This window comes from Podarcis bocagei, assembly GCF_964188305.1.
Source record: "Podarcis bocagei genome assembly, chromosome: 4".
NCBI classification, from domain to species: domain Eukaryota; kingdom Metazoa; phylum Chordata; class Lepidosauria; order Squamata; family Lacertidae; genus Podarcis; species Podarcis bocagei.
This window is the reverse complement of record NC_138128.1, coordinates 83,471,362-83,498,326: the sequence shown is the minus strand read 5'-3', so window position 1 is coordinate 83,498,326 and position 26,965 is coordinate 83,471,362. Positions and strand designations below refer to the sequence as shown.

Here is a 26,965-nt window from a genome sequence, read left to right as displayed (position 1 = left end):
AAGCTCCGCCCGAGCTTCTAAAAATGACGTCAGAATGGTGTAGCATCATGGGAAAAGCTTAACTCGTTAGGTTCAAGCTTCCACACCCCCCCTTGCTGCACCTTCTGACAAGACCCTTTTGAGTTCAACACCTTCCCCTTTGCCTTGTGCTCTTTTCCAGCATCTTTCCCAGGCACCCGTTGAACCCCTTCAACACTCCCAGAATCACACTGTGCGACACTTTTCCACGCACCTGTGACCTGATACCCTACTGACCCATTAGGGCCAGCAGTTGTGTCTTCTCCGTCAGACGTTTCCCCCTCTGACTTGACAATCCTTCCGTGAGCTTTCTCCATTACCGGAGATGAAGCCTCACACCTGGACACTCCTTTCACAACCCGTTGAACCCCTTCAACACTCCCAGAATCACACTGTGCGACACTTTTCCACGCACCTGTGACCTGATACCCTACTGACCCATTAGGGCCAGCAGTTGTGTCTTCTCCGTCAGACGTTTCCCCCTCTGACTTGACAATCCTTCCGTGAGCTTTCTCCATTACCGGAGATGAAGCCTCACACCTGGACACTCCTTTCACAACCCTTGGAGATGCCCAAACCTGCCCTGACCCCTGACCCTGGACCTTGTCCCCGTCACCGGGATCAGTCTCTGCCTCCCTCTCCTCCCCTTGAGGAGACTTTGCACCCGTCACCTGGTGACGTATTCCCTTTTTCTTGAAAAACTCCTCCAGAGCAGACCCAGTAAACTGTGACCCTTGGTCGCTCTTGAACCCTTGCACCCTGGTGGAGAACCTTCGTTCCACCCCCGCAACCCATTCCTGGATCAGTTGCGTCACCTCCCCCTCTGATTTGAGAGAGAAACTCCAGCCAACCTGGCTGTGGTCACCTGTCAGCGACAGCACATACCTGGCCTCACCCAGACTCTCAGACCTCTTGGGTCCTGACAGATCTGTGAGAACCAGCTCAAAGGGCTCTTTGGTTACCCTCCCAAACCCGGGAAAACCAAGCACCTTTGCACCTTTGCATGCCCTGCACCCTTGGGACCTCCCACCACATTGTGTGATTTTACACCCTTTTGTGCACCTGCGCAACTTTTGCACATGACTGGGAACCTTAGCACACTGCACCTGTGCCTTAGCACACTGCACCTGTGCTTTACCAGCATTCCCACAACCCTCCAGAGGTGACTCCAGAACAAAGACGTTGTTCCCCCTCTGCATGTTGACCCGTTGTCGCCCCCCTCTGAAAATGGAACTGGTGTCATTTTCAAAGCACATTTTGAACCCCTGCTTCGTTAGAGCAGATACAGATAACTGACAACTATTCAGTCCCGGCACAACGCAGATCTCTAGCTCCTCCTGTGAAGGAGAGAAAAAACACGTTAGCCATACCACAGACTGATTTTTGTGTTCCGTCTGTGAACCTAACAGTCATCCCTGTCAAAACAGCCCTGCATTTCCGCAGCTTCCCAGCAGATGTCTCTGGAATCAAGTTGCAATTAGCAGCAGAGCCAATAACAACACTCTGCTCTGGCCTTGTCCCACGAGTCTCTTGCTGGCACCTGGCACGTTCACCAGCCTTAGTCTCACGCCTGGTTGTTTTTCCAGACCAGTTGCCATGGAAACCCGACTGGTTCCCATGAGAATTCAGCAGTTTGACCTTGACAAACATCCTGTCTTGTCTCTCTGCTCCGGTGGGGGCAACTGCCACGCAGACGTTGAACTCCAGTGGAAAAACACTGCCTGGGGCTTCTCCCAGCTGGCTTGGCCTTCCTTCTTCCGGAACGGCGCCTCCCACCAGCCTCGCCCCCCCTGAACTGCCGCTTCATCCCAGCAGGTTCAGTGGAAAACTTTTCAAACTTGCCTTTGGAACTTTCCGCCCCCCCCCCCCCGACCTGCTCAGCAGCACTCCTTGTGGCTAAAGCATCAGGGACAGGGGCTCCAGCCATCTTTAGGCTTTTGTATTCCTTCTCCAGGGCTCTGGCCTCCTGCTGAAGCTTCACAGCAAACACAGCAGGACATTTCCAAGTGCCAATAGTCCCTTTGCCCCCCCTCTGGGGCCCACAGCCTTTCCCAGCTGTGCACCGGCTCTCACGTAGGTGATCAGCGCCATTTTGTCTTTCTGTTCTGTAGCAGCCATCTCCCGGCCCTTGCTTTCCGCCTCCAGCCTCACAAACACCCTGGAGCGCTGAACGGCCTCTGGCTTCCTGACACCCAGAACAGTAGACTTTAGATCAGCAGCCAGGTTGCCCAACTTCTTAAAGTGAGCCTCCCACAGTCCTCCAAGACCTGGCAGCCTGCCATCCTCTTCCGTTCTCCCAAGGGGCCCCCAAGCTGTACTCACAAGATCACCAGCTCATCCAGCACCCGTCCGGAGAAACGATTCCTCAGCTGCCCTCAGCTCTTGGCTGTTCTCAGCAACATAGGCACTTCTCTGCGTCTTGCAGCTTGCCTTCCACCTCTGCTCGACACCGCAGATCAAAGCCTCTGCTCGACAGTTTTACAAGCGGTGATGACCCATAACCTGTGACGTATTTTATCAGCCGTGACCCCCGCTAATTGATTTATGGCCCTCAATTAGCTCTTCCTTGCCCGGCACGCTTCTTCTGCCGCATGCTCTGCTCCGAGCTCTCCGTCACGGCTAAGCAGAGTTTTGCACAGCGGTGAAAACTGTCACGTTGCTTGAATTCAGACAAACTCACACTGAGTCCAGGTTTGTCTATATACAGCATTTATTCCAACATTTCTCAGGATTTTCCAGGGCTATTAGCAGCCATTCCAAGCCCACGTCTTTTCCCCACAAAGTTCGAAGTGGGACTGGCAAACTTTGCCCAAGCTCCGCCCGAGCTTCTAAAAATGACGTCAGAATGGTGTAGCATCATGGGAAAAGCTTAACTCGTTAGGTTCAAGCTTCCACAGTATTTTCCATTGAACTCAGTGGTAATCTACAAATGCTTAACTTGGGCTGCAGCAGTGCCATTTTTTAGGGATGTCCGTTTGGTATGATATGGGGCTGCTGATGAAAACAGCATCCCTGAGCTACATTCTCCCCCTCCTCTTTCAAAATATGTGTTGCTCTGTGTCCCTGCTCCATATCAGCCATCGAGAGAAGTCTTTTTTCTTCAATTATATTTTATTAAATTTCAACATTTTTAGCATATATAATCAAAACACGGTTACGTCTTTTTTCTTATTTTTGTCAACTTCCCAACCCGTTTTCCGTGGAGTTGTTGTTTCTCCCCTTCTTCTATCTATCAAATCACAACCAGAGTATAATAATCTAATTACTTCTATGGCTCATAGCTCAAATCCTGCTCACGAGTTCATCATACTATAGTATTTCTTTAAGTAGTCTGAAAAAGGCATTCATTCTTCCATAAAACACTCATCATTAGATTATTTTACTTTTGCTGTTATTTTTGCCAGTTCTGCATACGGTAGTTTATTATCTTACTTATCCATTCTTCTTTGGTGGGAACGTCTTCCTTCCATTTCTGCACATAAAGAATTCTAGCTGCTGCTGTTGTATACATGAACAACTTCAACAGTTTTGGAGTGGGAGATTTCTGCCCCTGTAATCCCTAACAAAAACACTTCAGGGTTTTGCTTGTTCGTTTGTTATACTCATTTTAAACTTTTTTTTTTTTATCTTGTCGGGTATAATTTCCCAAAATGCCCTCGCTTTTTTAGAAGTCCTCCATGTATGAAAGAAAGATTCAGCTACCTGTTTACACTTCCAGCAATTGTCAGGAGCCAATGAGAGAAGTCTTTCTGCATGTTATGGAGGTGTAGAATGCAGCACGGGTGCCATTTTTGGAGGATGGAGCCTGTTGCAGTTACCTCACATTCTGCACTCAACAGTTCCATTCTAGGTTTCCAGCACTAATATTACGACCAGCACGGTGTCATTCCGTCAGCCCTGGAGTACAGTTTGTGACACACATTGCCAATTCTCAGCTCTTGAGGCTCCTCATTGGTATGCGGTGCAAGCACAGCACCTCTCTATAACCTTGATAAATTAAAAATTGACTTATCAATATTCAATCATGCCACCTCATTTGTCCATTCCTTTTCTGTCTGGCATTTCTAAGTTGAAATTGGCACTGGCCTAAGTAAATGGAATTAAAATTGCATATTCCCCCTTTAAAACTGAAATTAAATCAGTCTGCTACTAATGTCATCCTAAAACACCATAGTTTAGCCGAGGTGATATAATGTATAGTGGCAGATGTAATATTAACAAGTGTTCCTTTTCATTACAGCACTGGTCTTCTGGCATTTTATCAAGCATCTGATTTAATATTTCACTGGGAAAGTGAAGCAATGGCAGGTGCAGGCTGTCCAGCATATTTTGGTATTAAAATTAAATTTGCAGACTTCTTGGTAGCTTTTATTTATGAGGCTCTATCACACAGAGAAAGGAGACTTTCAAGTTTTTGCATGCTGGCTGGTTGGTGATTTCTCACATCTGCCTCTCGCTTACCTTTTGCTTCAACTTCTCTCTATTTTAGAATCCATCAAGTCAATGTGTCTCCATTCTAAAATCTATTTATTTTAAAGCGATTCGCTTTCTGAATACAACTGCGGCGTAGTTTACTAGTGTGGAGTCATTCCCAGTTAACAATATTGGCTAAAGAGACTAAAAACATGAAGCCTGACTTGGTTTCCTCCCGTTGTGGTTTGGAACGTAAAATTATTGCATCAAGACATCTAACCATTTAAGCATCATGCTGAAGTATCTGAGCATGAAGTTTCTGAGGCATGCGACTTTCAGAGCTGTCATATTTCACTTTTAAGCTCAGGCATGAAAATTATTGGAATTTGAATGGCACAATAAACATGTGGCATTATCAATTGTAAACAGTGTGCATGCATTTAAAGAGCAGAGTTTCTCTGCATTATACAAATGTGTATGATGATTCTTATTCTTTTATTTATATAGGCCATCTATCACTTTGCAATGTTACATGAGCAAAGAACAAGCCCCTGTTGTGCAGTGCTTTCAGTCTAAGCTGGGACTATGGGCGAGGATAAGCAAGGGTAACAGATCCGAAGAGAGCAATGGGGAGGGGGGAACTGGATAATATGGGGTCTGAATGTGAACAAATGCAGTTATATGTATTTAACCTTAATTATGGTTGAGAACAGGGACGCGGGTGGTGCTGTGGGTTAAACCACAGAGCCTAGGACTTGCCAATCAGAAGGTCGTGGTTCGAATCCCTGCAACGGGGTGAGCTCCCGTTGCTCGGTCCCTACTCCTGCCAACCTAGCAGTTCGAAAGCACGTCAAAGTGCAAGTAGATAAATAGGTACCACTCCGGCGGGAAGGTAAACAGTGTTTCCGTGTGCTGCTCTGGTTCGCCAGAAGCAGCTTAGTCATGCTGGTCACTTGACCTGGAAGCTGTATGCTGGCTCCCTCGGCCAATAAAGCGAGATGAGTGCTGCAACCCAGTGGCGTAGCGTGGGTTGTCAGCACCCGGGGCAAGGCAAGTAATTTGCGCCCCCTAACCCATGGATTTGCGCCCCCTAACCCGTGGATTTGCGCCCCCTAACCCGTGGATTTGCGCACCCTAACCCCCAGATGTTGCACCCGGTGCGGCCGGCCCCCCCTGCACCCCCCACGCTACGCCACTGCCGCAACCCCAGAGTCAGTCACGACTGGACCTAATGGTCAGGGTCCTTATGGTTGAGAACAGAGGGGTAAATCTGAAGGCTTTGTGGAAGAAGCAAACATTGTGTTGCGAGTGGGGGAATCTGTCTATTTCAGGTCTGGGTCACTTTTGCTTGCGCCAAATTCTGCATTGATCTGCCATGTTTTTGATCTTCATGAAAACTCACATTTAAATACAATTTTCTCTCAGTTGACGCACTTCTGAACTTTGTTTTCTCCTCACAATACGCACTTCTAAATGTATTTTGATAATTTTGAGTACAGAACGGTGGCAAAGCGGCCCACCTCTCCACTTTACCCCGACAGCTTGGGGTAAGCTTGGGAGTCGCAGGCGGGTGGCGTGCCGAATGTTACCCCCCTCAGTGAGGGCACCCGGGGCGGTCTGCCCCCACTGCTCCCCTTTCCTACGCCCCTGATCACTATCTCCCTGCAGTCTGAGGGAAGAGAGGGACCTCACAAAGGAGGGAAGAGAGGCACCTCACAAAGTTGTTCTGTGGGAAAGGGCGTACAGAGGTCATGATGGAGAAAGGACCAGGCCTTCACTTCTGTGCACAGCACAAAGGAATTGGTTCATTTTATATAGATGTTCCATTCATAATTCATTGCATCAAATTTGTACCATGTCGTCTAAACTCAAGCTACATTTTGCATGCAAGTTTAAAAACTGAAACAAGAATCGGTTTTGATAGGGGAGCTAACCATTCCGCAACTCCTCCTCGTAGTCTAGTTTATGCTCTCATTGCAATTTAGCAAGGGGAAAAAATTGCTAAATTGTTGCTAATTTTGTGAGTGCATCCAGATTTTATGGTTTGGCGATTACATTAAGTATTGTTTTATTGTTCCTTTTAAAAATTAAATTTGATTATCTTTGGTTCTTATTAGTTTTACCCTCCCGGGATCATCTATAGCAGAAATGTTCAATCTGTTCTGTCAGCACTTTGATGCTCTGTAGGCAGTTCCATAGACAAGTCCTTTTCACTTTATGTATTCTGAATGTATTTATTAGGGGTTGTGCATCACCTCTGTTGCTTTCCGAATTATGAGTCAGGCGGGAACAATTCAGGCAAGTTTATCACATTCCTAAGTCAAATGGCATCATTTAAAAGGCGTCTCAAAAGTCCTGAGTCACTCTGTGGACTTGGGTGCCCCCAAAACACTGCACTTTTAAAAAGCAAAACAGATTAAGCTGTCCCAGAGAATGCTCTGAGCATGAGTGAGAAAGGGCAGAAGAGGTGAGGGAAAATCTTTCATTTTGATGAACAGGTCTAGGTTTTAATCAAAGTAAATCATTTATCCAGAGCACTCCAATCACAGTTATTCTTTTTGGGGGTGGGGAAATGGTGAAACTTTGTTTTTTTACATGCATCTAGACTGATTCAAGGCCCCCACACCCCATCAGCAAAAAAACCTTCTAGTTTATTATTTGCAAATTTAGAGGGGAATATTCTTTAGATATCGCAGAATATTTGTTCCCATGATAAATAATTAGGCCCCTGTCAATAGATCAATAATTATTTCCCCTATCACCAGGGGGTATAACGTATTTACATATTCCAAAAATAATTGTTAGAGGGTCCATAACGATTTATTTTTTCTTTTTATATAAATTATGCTCAAAGCAGTTCAGAGTCTGTAAACCCAAACATCAAAATGTCAGTTCTGCAACAATTGTAAATGTGAATATGCCAAATATGTAAATACACCAAATAAATCAAAACATTGCCTAAGGCTACAATTCTAGCCCCATTTGCTTGGGAGTAAGGCACACTGAATTCAGTAAGACTAACTTCTGGATAGACCTGATTAGAACTGCACTTATAATTGGTAGCTAACAAAATGACAACATTCAACCAAGTAAAGGGCTGAATGCTCCTCCTATGTCTCAGATCTACACAGAAGTAAATCTCATTAAGTTCAATGGGAGTCACTCCCAGGGAAATCCTAAATTTCCCTAAGCATATCACACTCAAAACATGCTTTGATAAATGAGAATGATTATCACAAAAGCAACCATGTTTAGCTAGCCAACAAATACAATGGTACCTCGGGTTAAACACTTAATTCGTTTCAGAGGTCCGTTCTTAACCTGAAACTGTTCTTAACCTGAAGCACCACTTTAGCTAATGGGGCCTCCCACTGCGCCGCCGAAGCACAATTTCTGTTCTCATCCTGAAGCAAAGTTCTTAACCTGAGGTACTATTTCTGAGTTAGTGGAGTCTGTAACCTGAAGCATATGTAACCTGAGGTACCGCTGTATTTCTCAAACTAATCTATACCAATAAAATATCAGCAGAAAAAAAATGTGAAGATCAAATTGTACTATGATTAACACAAGGTATGTGCTTCAAAATCTGTCAAATAGGTGGAATTATGATAAGGCAGTGGAAAGTACATGAGAGCCAGTGTGGTGTAGTGGTTAGGAGCGGTAGATTCGTAATCTGGGGAACCGGGTTCGCTTCCCCTCTCCTCCACATGCAGCTGCTGGGTGACCTTGGGCTAGTCACACTTCTCTGAAGTCTCTCAGCCCCACTCACCTCAAAGAGTGTTTGTTGTGGAGGAGGAAGGGAAAGGAGAATATTAGCTGCTTTAAGACTCCTTCAGGTAGTGATAAAGCAGGATATCAAATCCAAACTCCTCCTCTTCTTCATCTCAGAGAGCATCAGAGAACACCAGAAAACCTCTCTCTAATTTTTCGTCCCTTTAACCGCACCCCTAGCCCCTCCCAAGGGAGTTCACCAAGACTCACGAACAATGCAGTGGTAGAGTTTGACAATCGACAGCTTTTGAGATCCCACACCAACCAAAAGCATTACTGTCAAGACAAGAGACACAAACAAGTCTGAAGCATTCGCATTCCAAATGGCAATGGAACCAGTTGCCTTTCAAAGTGAATAATTGCATCCTAGACTTGAAAGTTCTCATACAGATTTTGCCTACAGATTTGCAGATATTTTGATGTTGTTTTGGGGGGGGGGAGGCGAAAGCTCTTCTTGCCAGTCATACTGGGTTTGGGAAGTGCTCAGAAGCAGTGAGAAACTCAGAACAAAGTTAAAAATGTGCCCTTACCAGTCACTTTGTCCTCACCACAGTGCGCTTGCCAGGTCATAATATATTCTCATTGTGAGTGTGCTGGTGAGCACAGTTGTTGACCTCAATTCATATGTTTCCCACCAGAGAAAAATTCTTCATGGGATGGAAAGGGATGGGCTTCTGAAAGACCCTAAAGCACATCTGAAGCAGGGCCTCTGCGCAGAGCTTTCAATGCACTGCCACATGATTCATCACCTAAAAAGAAGAAGAGTGAAAATAGAATAAATTAGGGTATATCTGCTGGAGTCTTACATTACTTTCTCCTAGATGGTAAGGAGGGACAACTGCCCATTCCTGCTCTATGCAGAGAGAAAATCTACAGCAGACAATGTACAAATCTGGGAATAGGAGATCCCTTTCCTGCATCCTCATTTTTGTCTTGGAGAACGAAGCGCATTCTTTCAATTTTGTCTCTTGTTTTTAAATAACGAATCATTTCACAAGAGAGCTCCAAATCCATAATCTGTTCTTTTAAAGATGGGATGTTTTAATGTGTTTTTGCAGCTTACCCAGACCTTGTGCATATTTGCTCTGTGCCGTAAATATTACCACTGGCTTCACTCTTGAAGTGCCTATTGCTAGCAATTACTTCCCAGGAAAAATTCGGTGTAATATAAATGAATAGTATAGATATAGTTTTTTTATCTGCTGGAAACAGAGCCATGTTTCATTTTCTCATTCTCTCCCAAGTACTGCCTGGAAACTGATGGGTTTGGTCGGTATTTACTGATATGTGAAAAATTAACTTTCTATTCACTGGCTGGAATTTGCTCTGCTGCCAGGGATGGGAGATTGATGTTGGGGGAGAGTGATTAGTGTTCTGACAGTAAGACAATGGTTGCTCCTGACCCTTGCCTGGCCTTTCTTACACCTCACTGCATCCTGATCCATAGACGGAGCTGAGCTGACTTTTTCTCACTTTGTGTGGGTGCCACAGAGGGAGAGGCTGCCTATGAGTTAGTCACCAAAGACCCTAGAACGTTCCTTCCGAAAAGAGCCACCCAAGGAATGGCTCTTAAGTCTGAAGTCAGACAGGTCTTTGAAAATTGGTATTAAAGGATGTTCTAACTTATCTTTGCAGCAACCAACTTCTCAGAGGTAGTCAATGAAGCAACCAAGTGGTAGTAAAGAATTTAGCTAGAGGAAAACACCTTGGAGCATAGGAGGAAACTGCTAGGGGCTGTGGGGGCTGAGACCCCCACAATAAAACATTTGAGGGGGCTGGGCCCCCACAAAGTTGATGAGTATTCCCATTCAAATGGTGTATGTGCCCTGCATCATGCGATCGATTATGAGGGGTGGGGCTTACCTGGGCCTCCACCATATTTTATTTGTTGGCACTCCTGCCTTGGAGGGTGTATTGGGATGGAGGAGAAACTTGTTAGGTTGTATTTTTAGGCCAACCTACGTAATCCACACTTCCCCAAACAATATGTGAACTGAAACTGCGCTCTCTCTGCATTTCTCTGAATTTTGTGGTGCACTTCTCTAGCGAAAAATTGTGTGCAAAAATATTTAGGGGGAAGTGTGCCCAGAAATGCACATAATTGTGAACGTAACATACAAATATGTGTTAATGTTAGACAAAGTTACATACAAAAGATGTGTGTGTTGGGAGAAATGAGCACTTAAATGTGGGAAATCTTTCATGAGGACTTCAAAAATGTGGTGAATTGAACTTCAGAGAGGAAGAATGGGAAACTGAGAGAAACCAAAATTGACAGATCTTTCCATCGCTAAGTATGAGAAGCTGAGCACACGGCACCATTAATTTGTTTTCAAATGTCCTATCCATTATTGTAATGTTTTGGAGACTGAAGAAATCAGGTATTAAACAAGTGTGAAGTGAAGAGACAGGCTCTGGGCAGCATATTCTGTGGGCTTAATGGCACAGATAAATGTCTTTTCCCCCATAAGATTTTATTAAAGCTTTTTCATAATACAAGAAAAGAAACTAAATAAAAACAAAAACAGAGAAAGGAAGAGAAAAGAAAATGTAGGCTCCTCTCTCAAAGGTAGCTCTTCATTTACAGAAAGTGGTGGACCCTCCCAGTTCTCACCTTCTCCCAGACTTTCGCCCTGGGAGATCTTCACTTCCTTACTTCAGGGCTCTTCCACCAACTATCCACCACCTTCCTGTGGGCCACAGTAACAGCCCAGAGCAGAGGACACCAAAGAAGAAAAAAGGAAAGGAAAGGGGAGAGAAAGACAAAAAAATAAAAAGGACTTCCAATTTTCTGTCCATCAGTTACATAAAATAAATTATTCAAAACATTTGCTCTAGGGTGACATCCAACTATTCTGTTTTACACGTGAATGAGACAGACACCTATGTAAACAAGTGTGGCTGTTGCCGTCATGCCTAGTTTGATCCTAACATATTTTTTCTTTGGGAGTTGTAGTCATCAGCACTTTCAAAGAGTGTTGGGGAGATGTTGGCTTGTTCAAGGGACTTCCAAGCAATCTCTCAAACCTAAGTCTCGTTATCTTGGTAGGGAAAACCAGTAGGTGCCGATGGCGGCCAGCTTTCTTTTCTGAGATGCTCAGCAGCTCTGGGAAAATTAAGCTTGTTATCATAATTGATCCTGGGGAGAAGGTGCCGACACGTTCATTCATTTCCATGCCGGCATACTGTGAGATGGCAAACACAGAATTATGACCTTGCACCTGGCTCAAGCAGGAGAAGAAACTGGACCCCAGGGATCTCTGCATTTTCATGCAGATACAAAAAATCTAACAGGGGGAGATCTTAAAAAGTGATTGCCCAAGTTTAATTTTCTTTCTGAATAAATAACCTCTTCTCTCCAAAAGTGGTTCCAGGGTGCAAGATCTCATTTAATTGCATCTGGCCATGATATAATTTGTAGCGAAAGTAAAAAGGCATAAAATGCCACCCCCAACAGAATTCCTATCTTATATGAGGCTCTGCAGGTGTCAAATATGAAGCTCTTAAAGAACAAAAAGGAACCAGTAGCAATTATTCCATTTCCACACTGGTGGGATGTTGCCAGAATCCAATAATCTTTGAAGGAGCCAGTACCTTTTAGGGGATATAAAACGTGGTTCTGTACTATCATTTGCTGAATCGCAGTAGATGACCATTGTCAGCCAGTTTCCTGGGTTGCTGAAATTATTATTTTAAACCATCACAGATCTGACCTTCAGCTTTTAAAACAAATTTGTATGTTGGCGTTGGCTAGCACTAGAAGTTTTGCTTATTTGTTTTGCTTATCCTTCGCTGAACTTCCTTCCATATTTCTGACTGGTACTGCATAGCAACCCCAATCCAGCTAAAAGCAGCCATGACTAAGCCCAATCCAAAGCCTTGGGATATTTGAGTTGCACCTAATTTCTTCTGTTGGTTTCAGTGTGACTCGGTCACAGAGATCAGTTATCATGAGTGTGCACATACAGCGATTACATTGATAGATGTACCCCTGAAGCTTTGGACATCATATCCCAACGGTTTCATGCAGATCAGGGATTGGGGTCCCTTTTCAGCCTGAGGGCAGCTTTCCAGGGGCCAGATGCCTGATGCTGATGCTGGATGAGACCAGAGCAAAAAGTAGGCGGAGCAATAGGTTTGACCAGAGCAAAAAGCAGGCGGAGCAATAGGTTTGACTCTTACCTTTCCACAGCAGGCTACATTTCAGCTATGGAAAGGCCAGAGTTTTCTACATACCCATGCTCCATCCAGGCTAACGGAAGGCATTATCATGGTTTAGTGACACATTCCAGTCAAGGCAAAGCACTTGGGGAGGGTGCGGAACAGAGCCAAAGAAGAGTGTGGCAATGGGGATATTCCCAAGGGTCAGGTGGAGACATTTCACACCCCTCACCCAAGCCAGAGGTTTCCCACCCCGGTGTCGATGCTTAAACAGCATGGGGGGACAACATGGAACCCTGCAGAACCCTGTAAGTCAAATGTCACAAGGACGAGCCACTGTCTGTCAATGGCACTTCTTCAAACCTACCGATCAGGAAGAATCAGAATCGCTATAAAAGAGTGATATGTGGCTTAGAAGGATATTGGTTGTTAGTTTTATCGGAAGCCATTGAGAAGTCCAGGATAACCAACAGGAACACACTCCCCTTGTGGCAAGGCCATGTCTCTGAAACAGAGGGAGGTAGCCAGCATATCACATGAAGCTGATAAAAAGCATTCCTGGCTAATGCTGCCACTTGGTTATCCAACAAAACAGGATGCCAGAAGGATGCCCAAGAAGTGCCCCAGATGCAGTAACATATATGCAATCCAGTAGAGATGCCAGGGGACCTATTTGGTCAGAAAATTTTAAGAAAACTGACCAGATTCATGCTTCCCAGGCTACTACATGGATCACAATCCAATTACCCTTGATTTTTCACTCTTCTCTGAATTTTGTCGATATATTTCGTGTATGTGTGTGTGTGTTTAATTTACCAAAATACACATGTAAATGCTTGCATATAAAAGCAAATTTTGGTTTTGGTTAAAATGTGTGCAAAACCCCATTTTTAAAAACATCAAATCGATATGGAAATGGGACATAACATGCAAAACTGAAATGGATCAAAATAGTAATCTGATCCATCCAGATCTGTGCTCCAACCAATATTGCTTCTGTTCTCCGTTCTCGGTTCCATTTCAATTTCTCATCCACCCTCATCCACATTGGCTGCAGCTTCCAGACATCCATTCAGAACCATGACAACTGGTCCTGGTTGCTTAGTTAAGGTAATACTGTATAGAGCTAGGTGGTATCAGCATGCCAGAGACGTCCAGCCACAAAGCTCTGGACAATCTCTCCTTCTGCCTGAAGGGCCCCGATTGTGTGAACAAGCCTTCAATTGTTGTAACATGCTGTGGAATTGCTTTTTTCCTTTTCTCTCTGGTTGTGAGATGCATTCCCTTGATGCCACTGAAACTGTTGGAGTGACAGATGATTGGAGAGATGTGCGTGTTGGGCCAGTGAAGCATTTAACTGCATTGCTGTCAAGGGAATCCTTTGTTCAATCACACACATTTTCTGCCCCATGGAGATGGAAGTTCCATAATCACCATACATGGGAATGGCACTCACACAAAAGCACCACTTTTGATGCTTATTACATATCTAAAGAAAGGCATTGCTGTGTCCATGTTGCTTATTTCTGAAAGGAGCCATGAAGATCAAAATCCCCTACTTTCCTAGATATTCTAATTCTACATCAACCACGTTCAATCTTCACTGTAGCCATTCTCTTCCATAATTTCACTTCCAGGCATTTCTTTATCTTTTACTACATCTTTCTTGGAGGGAAAGCATGGGTCTAATTAGACCAATAGCAAACATCTGACACCATGTTTGACATTTCTCCCAAAGCTTGGGGAAGGTTAATTATGAATACATCCAAGGGTGAATCTTGCTGTGGATTTTGCCATCTCTATTGAAGTCTTTACTCTCCCTTACCAAAATGTCTGGGTAGAGCCTGACAGCAAAGTGTTTGAAATATGGACAGTTAGAACCTTTTTCTCTATTTTAGCTAGTGCGAGTTGGTGCGGCGTAATGGCTCAGAGATGGAACTGTGAAACTGAAACTCCCAAATTTGAATCTGGGTGCATTGGCATTGCTTTGAAAAATAATTTGTGCTTTATAAATGCAAAATATTAATAACAGCGGCTACTAAACATAGCCCAAGGAGGCCTGATCCTATACAGTGGTACCTCGGGTTAAGAAGTTAATTCGTTCCAGAGGTCTGTTCTTAACCTGAAACTGTTCTTAACCTGAAGCACCACTTTAGCTAATGGGGCCTCCCGCTGCCGCCGTGCTGCCGGAGCAAGATTTCTGTTCACCTCCTGAAGCAAAGTTCTTAACCTGAAGCACTATTTCTGGGTTAGTGGAGTCTGTAACCTGAAGCGTATGTAACCTGAAGCGTATGTAACCTGAGGTACCACTGTACTTTGCTTTATAGATGGATATGTGTATGTTTATGTAAAAAGTGTATATTTGATAGAGGCTCAACCTGAACAGTGCTTCCCAATTGGGGGAAGGGGGTTTCCCTTTACAAAGGAACAATAGCAAGTCAGAGAAAGAGTTTAGCCTTCTCCCAGATGTGGTACTGTTATGTATGCAAGTAAATCTAAGGCTAAAGTCTTCTCAATTTTAATGAACATTTTTCTATTGTTTTTGACACTTTTGAGAGACTGTCTGCCTATTCATTTCCATTGAGCTCTATTTCTATTCAATTGTCTTAATGTATTCTAGTGATATCATCATGTAGTAGCCAAATCCTGATAGGCTTTGTGTTGTTGTGATGTTATCAATTCACTGTTTGATCCTTGATTGAGTGGGATCAGTCATGTGACTATCTCAGGAAGCACTGGCTTTGATGGTGTTCTTACATAACCAAACTTGAAACCGTACTGTTGTGTTATCTTCCCATTTACTATATTCTCCTTGATTGTTTAGGATTATCCATGTGACTAATCCAAGAAGGAGGAAGAAACAGCAGGCAGGATAAAACAGTGCTGAGAAGTAGCAGCAGCAGAAAGTTATTTTTAGAAAATGTTTCACAGAAATCATGACTCCCCCCCCTCCAAACTGAAGTTGGAGAATATCTGGCAGTGTTTTACTCCTATGGGAGCATCCCTATATGTAGCTCTCCTCCCCTTGGAGTTTGAGATGGTCCAGTCCTGGAAAAAGTTAAAAACCGGTTTGGTGGATTTAATTTATATTCCCCCTTTCAGATCCAAAGATTCTCAACCCCCCCCATGGTGCACAACAATATAAACAATTAAAACCATAAAGAATTCCACTGAGTTTATAAACTGGCCCCTAGTCATATATGTCAGCCTCTATTTAAGAACAACGATTTAGCTAAATATGCATAGCAGCTGCCCGAGTTCTATACTAGCCTGCATATTTCCAAGTTCAACTTGATGATGGATATTTAGGGACTGTGATGGGGCTGCACTCCTCAAAATCACAGAGCTTTCTTTGCAATATTAGAAATGTGAAGCTGCAGCACTGACTCCCCTGAGGGAACAGATATTCTGAGTTTGTCTGAGTCCCGTATTAGATACAGACTGCTGTCATGGACACACACCAAAGCAAGAGCCAATAGCCTCAGAAAAGAAGTTATGCTAAATCATAAATAGTGGGAGCTATTTTAATGGTCTTATTTTTAATACCTGTCCATATTTATTCATGGGGCTGCTGCTTCCTAGGGAACATTGCGGCCTCACAGGCCAAACATTTGTTGTTTAGAATTCAGAGTTTTATGAAAGGACATTGTTCCCCCACCACACTTACATTGCTATGCTAAAAAGTCAACAGTCCTTGGGGTTTTATGCTGTTCTAAAGATCTTCTCTTGATGCCATGTAAGGCATCGTACTTGGGTCAGCAAACCGCAGTGTCTGTACCCTTTGTCAGTGGCTGATTTTATAGCAGCCTGTCAAGTTAAACTGTTCAGATTCAGCATGAATACTCTCCTCTCCGAATGAACATGCAGGTAGTGCTGTCTCAGTGAGCAATATACACAAAGCACATGTTTAAACAATCATGCCAGTGGTTCCTGCATAGAAACCCTTGTGCAAAGAAGGCACATAACACCTGGCTTCTTGGTTTCTATTTTTTTGCCTGTCCTTTCAAAGAGGAAGCTCATCTAACTAAAGGAGTTGCCTGCGGAAGGAGATATACAGCTGTGTCTGGCCAGTTGCGTTTTTCTACCACTTAAGTACCACATTGGGTAAAGGAAAGAAGGAAGGAAGGCAGGAAGGAAAGCTGGTTTGCCTTGTCAGTCCATGTTTGGCACCACTAAGCACAGCCATATGAGTATGATTCTCCTGTTTTTGATAGCTTAATGGTTGCCTTTCCAGGGAGGGGGGGAGGGTATTTTTATCCTTTTAAGATAGCTCATTAACAAATGATTAGAGAATACAGTTGTATTCTTGAGAAACGTTTTGAGAAGTTACACAATTTGTTTATCATATATGTATCTCCATTTCTTTATTTTTCATTTAAAAATAGAATTTAGAATTTTCATTACGTTTTCATTAGGTTCTGAAGCACATCCTGTTAAAACCTGGAAGCTCTAAGCACTAGCTAGCCTTTCCACATCCATGCTTACAGCCTTCTTAGTAGGAGTTAGAAGCCAATTTCCCTCTCAGACCGAGCACTTGCAAGCACGTTTGACAGATCCCCTCCCTCACCCAAGTCTTTTTGCTCACAACTCCTTGGAAAGCAAGGGCATCCCCCCTGTGTCCTTTAAGCATCTGGCAATGCCCCCTCCAGTAAGGAGGATTAAGGTGGGAGGAAGTGACTAGCCCAGGAGCTTCATGGCTGAATGAGGGTTTGAATCCAGACTTCGCCTATTGCAGTCCGGCATCTATCCACTTCAGCGCACTGACTGTGCAGGTTTACCTAAGCATATCATAATTACCTATGAATGTAATTATGGATTAACTGTGGAAATTGCCCGTTGGCTTTAGGGAAGTGTTGTAAGAGTGTTGTGTTTTTTTAGGAGGCCATTTACCCAGCATGCTCCCCTCCCCTCCTGTAACAATTTCTATTAGAAATTCCTCTATAAACAGCACAGAACACAGCCAGGAAGCTTCCATTCCTGGGCCATTATCATGCAATTGTTCTGACTGACACAATTCACAAACAATAATGTGTAAGAGAGTGGTATAAAGCATCATTGAAAGTTATGTGATAAAGGCGCTGTTGCGCAGGTAGCGCTGTAATCTAAACCACAGAGCCTAGGGCTTGCCGATCAGAAGGTTGGTGGTCCAAATCCCCATGATGGGGTGATGTCCCGTTGCTTGGTCCCTGCTCCTGCCAACCTAGCAGTTCAAAAGCATGTCAAAGTGCAAGTAGATAAATAGGTACCACTCCGGCAGGAAGATTTTTTTTTTTTATAAAATTTTTTATTGGTTTTACAAATTTTTTTAAAGACAAACAAACACATAAAAAGACATACAAACACATATAATTTCATAACATTTTTTCATAAACCTCTTTTCCAGGACTTCCCCATACCCCCCCTTTCTGCATCCCATTGTCCATACTTTTTTAGCAACTTCTAAATCTTTCTTTCCAACCTCTATCGTCTTAGTCTTTTCTTTAATCTAATCTTATATCACTGTAACCCTTTTTTTTTCTGAGAACCTCAACATTCTAGCATTCCTGAAGTTTGTAGTAGTCCTTAAGATAAGTTTTACCGTATTTTTCGCCCTATAAGACGCACTTTTTCCCCTCCAAAAATGAAGGGGAAATGTGGGTGCGTCTTATGGGGCGAATGCAGGCTTTCGCTGAAGCCTGGAGAGCGAGAGCGGTAGGTGCGCACCGACCCCTCTCGCTCTCCAGGCTTCGCGGACCTCTCCTCAAGCAGCGGGAACGTTCCCACTGCTTGGGGAGAGTTGCCGGCATCCCGAAGCCTGCAAGCGCTGATCCCAGCACGTGCAGGCTTCGCGGACCTCTCCCCAAGCAGCGGGAACGTTCCCACTGCTTGGGGAGAGTTGCCGGCATCCCGAAGCCTGCAAGCGCTGATCCCAGCACGTGCAGGCTTCGCGGATCTCTCCCCAAGCAGCGGGAACGTTCCCACTGCTTGGGGAGAGTTGCAGGCATCCCGAAGCCTGCAAGCGCTGATCCCAGCACGTGCAGGCTTCGCGGATCTCTCCCCAAGCAGCGGGAACGTTCCCACTGCTTGGGGAGAGTTGCAGGCATCCCGAAGCCTGCAAGCGCTGATCCCAGCACGTGCAGGCTTCGCGGATCTCTCCCCAAGCAGCGGGAACGTTCCCACTGCTTGGGGAGAGTTGCCGGCATCCCGAAGCCTGCAAGCGCTGATCCCAGCACGTGCAGGCTTCGCGGATCTCTCCCCAAGCAGCGGGAACGTTCCCACTGCTTGGGGAGAGTTGCAGGCATCCCGAAGCCTGCAAGCGCTGATCCCAGCACGCGCAGGCTTCGCGGATCTCTCCCCAAGCAGCGGGGACGTTCCCACTGCTTGGGGAGAGTTGCAGGCATCCCGAAGCCTGCGCGCGCTGATCCCAGCACGCGCAGGCTTCGCGGATCTCTCCCCAAGCAGCGGGAACGTTCCCACTGCTTGGGGAGAGTTGCAGGCATCCCGAAGCCTGCGCGCGCTGATCCCAGCACGCGCAGGCTTCGCGGATCTCTCCCCAAGCAGCGGGAACGTTCCCACTGCTTGGGGAGAGTTGCAGGCATCCCGAAGCCTGCAAGCGCTGATCCCAGCACGTGCAGGCTTCGCGGATCTCTCCTCAAGCAGCGGGAACCACCGCTGGGCTCCCACGGCTTGCAGAGAGCTGCCTGTTTGGGGGCTGGGGTCGGGGGAAGCTCGGGGTGCCCCAGCCCCGCGCCTGGGGGGGAAATAATTTTTTCCCTTTATTTCCCCCCAAAAAAACTAGGTGCGTCTTATGGGCCGGAGCGTCTTATGGGGCGCAAAATACGGTAAATTTCTTCCATTCTTCTTCCGCCGTCTCTTTTCCCTGATCACGGATTTTGCCAGTCATCTCAGCCAATGTCATATAGTCCATCACTTTCATCTGCCATTCTTCCAGAGTGGGTAGATCTTGTGTCTTCCAATACTTTGCGATAAGTATTCTTGCTGCTGTTGTAGCATACATAAAAAAAAGTTCTATCCCTCTTTGACACCAATTGGCCGACAATGCCCAAGAGGAAGGCCTCTGGTTTTTTAAGGAAAGTACATTTAAGTACATTTAAGTACCTTTTTCATTTCATTATATATCATTTCCCAGAAAGCCTTAATCTTCGGGCATGTCCACCGGCAGGAAGATAAACGGCGTTTCCGTGCACTGCTCTGGTTCGCCAGAAGCGGCTTAGTCATGCTGGCCACATGACCCGGAAGCTGTATACGGACAAACGCCGGCTTCCTCGGCCTATAGAGCGAGATGAGCGCACAACCCCAGAGTCATCTGTGACTGGACCATAGCTGTCAACCGTCCCTTATTTGGCGGGAAAGTCCCTTATCCCAGTGCTGTGTCCCGCTGTTGTCCCTTATTGATGATGTCCCTTAAATTTCCCGGGTTTCAAAGAAAACAGCTCCTCTCCCTCCCTGCCTGCCAGCCAGGGAGGAGGGAGGCTCCAACTGTATTGCTTGGCAGCGTTGCTCACCCAATAAGGAGTCTAAGAATGACTGGGGGGTGGAGCTTGCATGCCTTGTGCTGATCAAATCGGCTGTGTTGCCTGGGGACTCGCCTTTGCTCAGCGCTTCCCAGCGGAGAGGTGACAGTGGTTTTCCTTGATGCATCCCCTTTGCCGGGTTGCTGCGCTGTGGGAACCACCATTTGAGGCTTCATTTGGCTGCTGGCTGGGCTATCTGCCTTTGGCTCAGAGGGGCTCAGAAGTTGAACATACCTGTGTTTGGAAAATCCCTTATTTTGGCTGCTGATCCCTTATTTTCGAGGCTGCTGGTCCCTTATTTTCAAATCTGTAAGTTGACAGCTATGGACTGGACCTGACGGTCAGGGGTACCTTTACCTTTTTGCATACATAATAATAATAATAATAATAATAATAATAATAATAATAATAATAATTTATTTGTACCCCGCCCATCTGGCTGGGTTTCCCCAGCCACTCTGGGCGGCTTCCAACAAAGATGAAAAATACACTAAAATGTCACATATTAAAAACTTCCCTGAACAGGGCTGCCTTCAGATGTCTTCTGCATGTCAGGTAGTTGTTTATCGCTTTGACATCTGCTGGGAGGGCGTTCCACAGGGCGGGCGCCACTACCAAGAAGGCCCTCTGCCTGGTTCCCTGTAACTTGGCCTCTCGCAGTGAGGGAACAGCCAGAAGGCCCTCAGCGCTGGACCTCAGTGTCCGGGCAGAACGATGGGGGTGGAGACGCTCCTTCAGATATACTGGACCGAGGCCGTTTAGGGCTTTAAAGGTCAGCACCAACACTTTGAATTGTGCTCGGAAACGTACATATATGCTTTTGTCACACTGCTGTCTCTGGTCAAACAGGCTTTGAAATATCCCCCAAACCTGCAACACCTATTTCCCCAGAGGTAATAATGGAGTGAGAATACTCACCATGGACAACAACTATCTTTCATACCACCTTCAAGACTCAGGGGGAAAAAATCATATGCAAGATGGAGGGCAAGTGGAAGAAATGGGTGGATGTTGTGTGAAGCAAGAAGTTTGGAATGATGAGTAGGGTATAACCTAGAATATATATCACTAACGCTGAGGAAAGAAGATGTGCAACTTGCCTGTTTCTTGCCCAGCGCCAGCGAGAAATAAGCCATGTCCTCCTTGCACTGAGGCTGACGGGACTGTAGGTAACAGCTGGCGTTTCTTCAGCTGACTTCATTCTAATATTTCTTCATCTATATTTTAAAGCACTTCGCCACTCATGAATTTTAGGTAGCGTCTTATTACTCCTTAGTTCCTCTTGAAATAATAATTCACTGGGGACAAAGTCCAACTAAAATACTGCTACGTTTGGCTCATCCTGATAAAATGAAAATGAAACACTTTTGAAAGCTACAGTTACCATGATGAAAATTGATTTATTATTATTATTATTATATATATTTTGTTAAGTTAAATCACGAAAACTTGCAAACTGGCCAGTTTGCTTGCAGGAGAAAATTCCTCCCTGGCCCCAAATATGGCGACTGAGTGAATCATAACAAGGCACATACACAAACTCTTCCGCTCCCTCACTGTGCGAGCCCTAACAGACTGGGTGGGTGGGAAATCCCATGAAGAAAGTGGCTTACATTATGTTGCCCTGTTAAAAATGGCAGGGGCAGGCCTGGTTCTGACCCACCCACCCCCCGTGCCTGATGGACCTGATGATTGGGCCATCCCTGTAGGTCTGGCACAGCTGGGAAGGGGTGGCACCTGATATCCCACCCACCCACGGCTGCGCGGGAATAAGTAGAGCCCTTTGAGACCAGGCCGCAGCCAGCCACGGTCGTAGAGAGGAGGGTCTCCTTGGCCAAAAGGCAGCACAAATTTTTCAAATAGACAAATAAGTAAATAATATGGTTAGGGAAGACTGAGCTCTAAAGAAAGTAATTAAGTGGGCTGCTCTGAGGTCTGCATTTTTCATTCTTTTTGAGAACGGAGCCAAAGCATGGACCAGCATTGGTTAATTTGATGGATGGGTGGATAATTCCACACTCCATTTCATTTCCTTCTGGTTTGTCAAACTCACCCACCCACCTCTGGCAGATTGGCAAGTGGGATTATTAAAGGTTTAACTATTGTGATTTCCCAAGGAGGTGACCTCTTGAGTGGTGCAAGAAGTTCACCCTGCCTGGAATGAGGTGGAAGATGGTTAGCTGGGAAACTGCAATGACTGGGAAAGTGGCTCAGTCCCCATGGTAAAACGGATGCTGAAAACATCACCCTACCATCAATGCGCCATTGTAACATGGATTTGCCACTGGAAAATGGTTGAGAGCTTTGCTCTCACTCCCATCTAGGATGGAAGCTTTGGACACTATACTACCCCAGACAATGCATGGCTTATGAGTTGGGTGGCTCTGGGTGTCACCCAACATATAGAAAAAGATAATAAAACATTAAACATTTAAAAAACTTTCCTGTACAGGGCTTCCTTTGGATGTCTTCTAAAGGTTGTATAGTTACTTATGTCCTTGGCTCGGGGGTTGCATAGTTCCATACCCTCCAACATTTCTCTGATGAAAATAGGAACATCCTAAGGAAAAGTGGGACGTTCTGGGATCAGATCAGAAACCAAGATGGCTTCTGTAAAACCAGGCTGTCCATGGGCAGTCTGAGGTTGTTTGGCTGAGACTATCTATTCAAGTGTGTGTGTGTGTGTGTGTGTGTGTGAGAGAGAGAGAGAGAGAGAGAGAGAGAGAGAGAGAGAGAGAGGGAGAGAGAGAGGGAATAAGATGAGGGCTCCCCCTGCCTTTTTTTCAAAAAAAAATAATCTTTCTTAGCCACCACTTCTCTAGAATATAATCTTCAGACTCCATTGTTCACTTAGCAAAGGTGACATGGAGGGTTCTTTTTGCTCCTTCAAAAATCCTTCCCTACCTTCCCTTTCCTTTTAAGTTAACTTCCCCCACAAGCAAGCAAAAATAAATTAATTAATAAAGCTAACTAGCTAGCTAAGGGAACCATTTTCCTGTGTTTCGAAAAGATTGCTTTTGGTGAAGGCATTTAGCTGAGAGATGTGGACTGATAGCAGAGCAAGGCCTTAAAAAAGCACTGTTGGGATAACAAAGAAAGTGCAATCAGCTTGTCAATAGAAGCTGGATTCGGATTCAGCCAGGTGACAGAAATGGATAATAGACAAGTGCTCCACAGATGAAATCCCATGAAATATTTGGTTTAAAGTGCCCCCTAGTGGTTCCATTAATTTCCTGTTGTCTAATTGCAACATTACTGGAATGGCAATTTTTGCTCTGCTCTCTCTTGCTCAGCACAAAATGTCAAATTTATTTCAGAAGCAAAGGATTGCAGCTGTTCTACATTATGAGCTTTTCAGGTAACTCCCTCCCCCTTTGCCCATTTTCTTCATCAGTGGCAGTGAGAAGTATACAGAAAACACAGTTATTTAAATGCTGTCTCAGTAAAGGTTCTGTTCTATAAGTAGCTGAATTACTCAGCCATGCTTGCAAAAGGATTCTCTTCTCCTTGCTTAATAAATTGTTATTTTGAGTTGCCTTTTCCTCCTTCCTATGCTTTACTGTAAAATGGTTCTTGTGCCATAGGCACATTTATGTGGGTTGTTTTTAATCTGTTTTCATGGTATCTGTGTGTCTGACCATGTCAAGTCCTTGTGATAATCTCTGCTTGTCTTCTCTGATGAATGTATTTTATATAAGTCATTTCCTTCAAAGTAGGCCATTTTAAAAAGGGGCATCGCCTTTGGGTCAATTTTAAGCGGATAACACGATCTAGGCAGACATTTCACATGAAGTATCCTAAGACTACAGTTGTTCATCCAGTTCTCTGAAGGGAGTTATTTGATACTTAACAGAGTTATATGAAAAAGATAAGTCTCTGCCCCACGGAGTTTACACATCAAATCAGTGTTCAGTGTTTCCATTGCAGAAGAGGCGGCATCTTTTTCAAAGGACCACATCCTTTAAAAAGTATTTCATTTAAGCCAGAAACCCTTCCTGCTTACTAAGACTCTTAAGTAAGTGTTGCAGAATTCTTCATGACTTACTCCCAAGCAAGTTAACATGAGACTGCAGCCTTTGATCCATTTAGACAGAGGCAAATTTAGGGGAGTGTGACTGGTTTGATCGCACTCAGCACAGGGGACATTGCAAGTATGATGTAGAATGGAGTGCAGGAGGCAGAGGGGCAGTGAATTTTGGCATTGCACAGGGGCTCTGCTGAAATTTGAGACCAGTTAGATCAACAGGACTGAAGTGCTTAAACACTGCCTGTATTGTCCAGGGCAGCATGCTGTCTTTTTCTAGGCAAGAACATTTGGATCCTTAAGTAAGAACATAATCACTATAGAAACTTCAGCAGAAACTCTGACTTATACACAGTGCCATTCTAGGAGGAAATGCTAGCTTAGGGAGATACAAAAATAAAGCTCCTTTTAAAAGAGGATAATATTTGAAAGGAAACACCCGTTATTTGGGGGCTTTTGATATGTCAGTTCCTCTGTTCCTACAAAGGCAGTGTACGTACATACAATCTGCAACATCTGCATGAATCATTGTGGGCCATCATTCTGCTTCTGAAAAGGAGCTTTCTTCTCCCCACTCCTTTTTTACTACCTCAGTCCACACATAAAAAAATATTTATTCTGACTAAAATATTGATGTATTCTAGCCATTTTGAAGTTCAGTGGCGGGCAGATCCTTGTATGCCCGTCAGCGGTTCGAATCCCCGAACGGGGTGAGCTCCCGTTGCTCGATCCCAGCTCCTGCCAACCTAGCAGTTTGAAAGCACGTCAAAGTGCAAGTAGATAAATAGGTACCACTCCGGCGGTAAGGTAAACGGCATTTCCGTGCGCTGCTCTGGTTCGCCAGAAGCGGCTTAGTCATGCTGGCCACATGACCTGGAAGCTGTACGCCGGCTCCCTCGGCCAATAAAGCGAGATGAGCACTGCAACCCCAGAGTCGGTCATGACTGGACCTAATGGTCAGGGGTCCCTTTAGCTTTACCTTTAGGCCATCTTTTGACTCCTCCATTTCGAGATAAGCTCAGCAACTTTGAAGGACAAGGAGGCCTCAAGCACCCTAAGAGATAACCAACGCAGTTTAACCTAACTGTTAACATGCACGTGTTAAAATGGAGCAAACCTTGGTTACAGCTCCTGGTTTGTTTGAAGAGAGCTGAAGCACGAACCCAGGTTCAGACAACATGCCCTTTGTTTCTGGATGTAGACATCCAGCTCATTCTTTTATTAATTGCCCCACACAGGTGAGCTATATCAATGAAAACATTGTGGTGGTGCAGGAGAAGGGTGGATACACATGCCTCTGACCCATGAAGTGAATAACTGGCAGGGTAAATGTATGTACTGGTCCTAGTTCCTTGCAGAGTGATTATTTTCATTTCAATCCCTTCGCTTTAGTTCTATTTGTCATATATTTTTGTGCTGACTTCAGATTAGTAATTTGATTGTCAGTGGACTGGGGCTTCTCACGGGGTTTTTCATTTCAAAAAGAACATTAACTTTAAACATTTTGAATAGCTTTCAAATCTCCCAGGAACAGTATTGTTCTCGGCACAGAGGGTTCATTTACTTTGTTGTGGAGTTAAAACCTTCCTGTAACTGACAGTCCTAAGAAATTTCTGTGATCTTGCCAAGTTAGCCTGGTGGAACTACATTAAGCACTCCTGTCAATTGCCTTGTCTATAGATGTTCTCCTTTAACGGCCATTTTGCACAATATAAAATAGCAAGCTCGGGTTGGCTGAGTGTCAGATGTTCACTTGAAAAGAAGTCAGAGCCAATTCTGACTTCTCAATGAGCATACCTATGTGGTCTGGGTGTGTGTGCGCGCATGTGCTTGTTGCATTCATACTTTAGATAGACTTAAAACTTAGATGTACACCTATAATAAAATCACAGGTGAGGTCTACCTTCAACATTCTTTGCAATCTTGGGGTACAGACCTGTAACCAAATACTCCTGGCAGTCTCAATATAATTGCTTGACGCTCAAATGACAACAAGCAATGTAAGTAGTTGATAGGCACAAACACCACCCAGGATACAGAGCAACATTTGATTTAACCGGAGAAATGCTTTATGCATTAGAGGCAAACTGAACAGCTGTCTGCATTCAAAGGAATTAATTGTATTAAATGTTCACATGGATTACGTATGCTTTGAATATAAGGTGCATTTTGAAAAGGCTTCTTTGGTGCTTATACATTAAGTCTGGCAACCTAGTAATTGATTAATCAAATAGATGCATTAAATGAATGGATGGCATCCACGTAAATATGTCTGTTGCTAACTATCTTAGTTCATTTATACGAGAGTGGGCAAAAGCTACCACTTACCCTTGCAAGGAGAGATTGTATTTAGAATTTTATTTTCATTCCAATGTTACTTAGCCATTATTGAATCATAGAATTTTAAAGCTTGAAGGGACCATGAGGTTCATTCAATCCAACCCCCTGCAATGCAATAATTTTTTTGCCAAATGTGGGGCTTGAACCCACAACCCTGAGATTAAGAGTCTTTTGCCCTACCGACTGAGCTACTGTTTTAGCTCAAGAGTTGCAGACCTTTCACCCTTGCTCAATCCTCCAGGGGCTGCATAACAGCAGTGGGTGTGGCTACCCCAAACTTATACAGTGGACGCTCGGGTTGCGAATGTGATCCGTGCGGGAGGCACGTTTGCAACCCGCAGTGCCATGTCTGCGCGGGTTGCGATTCGGTGCTTCTGCGCATGCGCGAGCACTGAAACCCGAAAGTAACCCATTCCGGTACTTCCGGGTTTGGCGCAGTGCACAACCCAAAAACGCGCAACCTGAAGCATCTGTAACCCGAGATATAACTGTACACCCACAGACACATAGCCCTCCCTCATCTGATATATGTTGTTTAGCTAAAGAGAGGGCTATGCCCCACCCTGCTCATGAAATGATTGATCTGGTGACTGGGAAAGGGGTGATTTGCAGCAGGGTGGTTGCTGGACTGAGAGGTTTACAGTTCTTCACCCACCCCAGTGCATAATTTTATTAACTTTTTATCATTCCTCCAGCAATCTTTCCCTCCTGTCCTGCTAATCAA

General features: G+C 44.7%; 1 long non-coding RNA gene across 1 annotated transcript in view; it reads right to left on the bottom strand.

Annotated features, from left to right (window-relative positions):
* Nucleotides 1–26,965, bottom strand: part of LOC308585621 — a 105,182-nt gene that overhangs the window by 26,017 nt on the left and 52,200 nt on the right. The window contains exon 2 of the long non-coding RNA XR_014007546.1: nucleotides 8,733–8,951. This is a non-coding gene — a long non-coding RNA (uncharacterized lncRNA). The remainder of the gene's footprint in view (nucleotides 1–8,732; nucleotides 8,952–26,965) is intronic.